The sequence below is a fragment of the Garra rufa genome, chromosome 9 (assembly GCF_049309525.1).
Source record: "Garra rufa chromosome 9, GarRuf1.0, whole genome shotgun sequence".
NCBI classification, from domain to species: Eukaryota; Metazoa; Chordata; class Actinopteri; order Cypriniformes; family Cyprinidae; genus Garra; species Garra rufa.
The window spans coordinates 37216955-37219483 of NC_133369.1; positions in this window are offsets into that span (position 1 = coordinate 37216955).

Sequence of the window (2529 nt, forward strand, 5' to 3'; positions counted from 1 at the left end):
AAATAATATTATATGTAAAAAACTAAATAATAACTTTACAGATGGGTTCAAATGTCCCCACCGGTCATATATTGCTGATTACAGCCTGCCTGCTAAACACAGTTGCTCCAACTCTATCAGTGAACAGAGAGTGCACATTTAACACCAAAGGTACATCATCGCACTTAAAATAAACGGCCTTACTTTAACTATGTGTGGCGCTAATGTGCAAATACATTAATCATAAGTCTTTGTGTTATTTTTAGCCACTTGTGAATATCAAGGACAGGACAGGTCATTGGTGAGAGTTGGATTACTAAAGACTGTGTTTTCAGTGTGTGTGTATGGAGCCCTTCGGAGTGGGCTGCTGTGATCAGTAAGTCTGCACTTCTGAGCCTACAACTTCTTTTTAAAATCTATCCCGTATCTTAATGGAAACGTTTAAAGCTATTTGAATGTGTTTGTGCATATACAGTGGTGTGAAAAAGTGTTGGCCCCCTTCCTGATTTTTTATTTGTATTTTTTTTTGGGGGGGGGGGGGGGGTATTTGTCACACTTTAATGTTTCAGATTTAAACAAATTTAAATATTAATCAAAGATAATATGGCACTGAGCATAAACAACGCAATTGAATTGAATGAAACTTGCATATTTAGCTGATTATTGCTGCTGAAAATGATCAATTATTGTCATGTTTTGGGCTGTACTAATCGGTTGGACTAGGAAAAACATTTGGAGTACTATAGACTGCTAAAAGTTATAACAAATCAATGAGAAGAGTGCAAAAAATAGTATGAGGACCAAATGGCATTTGTTGTTGGACAAACTGAACCAGGATTTCCAGGGCAAGAATCTTGACAACATTTGTGTTTGTTCTTGTCATTTCCAGTCAGGTAGGTGAAATATTAGGCTAATATCTCAATTAATACTTTAAATACAAATATTTACACTAACAGTCAAAAGTTTTAACTCTTAAACCTTTAAAAAGACTTTTAATTTTCTTTTATAGAAGTCTCTTCTGCTCACCAAGCCTGCATTTATTTGATCTAATGCACAGCATTAAAACAATTAAAAACTGTAAAATTTAGAAATATTTTTGCTATTTAAAAAAACTGTTCTCTATTTGAATACATTTTAAAATGTAGTTTATTCCTGTGATTTCATGATGAATATTAGCATCATTACTCCAGTCACATTATCCTTCAGAAATCATTCTAATATTCTGATTTGCTGCTCAAAAAACATTCATTATGCTGAAAACAGCTAAGCAGAATTATTTCCAGGTTTCCTTGATGAATAGAAAGTTCAGATGAACATCATTTTCTGAAATAGAACATTATAAAAGTTTTTATCATCACTTTATCAATTTAAAGTATCCTTGCTAAATAAAAGTATTCATTTCTATAATTTCTTCAGCAAAAATGTAAAAAATGATACTAACTCCAAGCTTTTGAATGGTATAGTGTATAATATCACAAAAGCTTTTTTATTTCAGATAAATGCTAATCTTTAGATCTTTCTATTCATCAAAGAATCCTGAAAAAAGTAATAATAATAATAATAATAATAATAATAATAATAATAATAATAATAATAAATGTTTCTTAAACAGCAAGTAAGCATATTAAAATGATTTCTGAAGGATCATGTGACACTGGAGACTGGAGTAATGATGCTGAACATTTAGCATGATCATTTAGCATTTGATCACAGAAATAAATTACATAGAAAGCAGATATTTTAGAAAGGAAAAATATTTCACAATATTACTGAATGCAGGCTTGGTGAGCAGAGGAGAATTCTTAAAAAAAAAACATTAAAAATCTTACTGTTCAAATACTTTTGACTGGTAGTGTAAATTAAATATGGTGTTTATATATGGATACAAAAGGCAAAACATTTGGCCTAAAATAAAAAAGCAAGCAAATCTCAAGCAGATTTCCAATAAATAAAAGGGGGAAAAGGTTTTATTTATTTTTTTCAACTAAATGGGTAAAAGTTCCAGCTTGACAATGAAGTAATTTCAAAACTATGACATTGTTCTTGAATTGTTGAATTTGGGCCACCGGTGTACCGTATTCGTCGAAGGTGCCCATTATTCTTGTCTTGAGTCGGTGCCAGCATCAGATCTCTTTCGGTTTCCTCTCCTCTGTCAAACATGTGGTGAAATCTGATCGTGTGTCGGTGAGCCGCTGCCGGTGGAGCGTCGCAGGTCACAATAAACATGTACTTATCTACTTAATCTAACGGTGGTAACTCGCTCTAGATAAAAAATGTTCGACCTTTGAGTTCCTAAAACCTCTCAAACACTCTGGAATGCGGAGTATTTAGCCAGGTGTGTTTTTCAACTATGAAGTCACATGATAAGCCTGAGCCATCACGTGTCAATGTTCAAGTTTCAGGAAAGTTTTCAGTTCTAGTTAGAGAAACACCGCTCATCTCCAGCCCCCTCTGAATGACTATTGGTTCTTAATCAGCAATGTTCTTTTTGATAGGTCTAGATTCACGTCACTCAGGCTGCTGGCTCTCTAACCACGCCTCCTTCTTTAA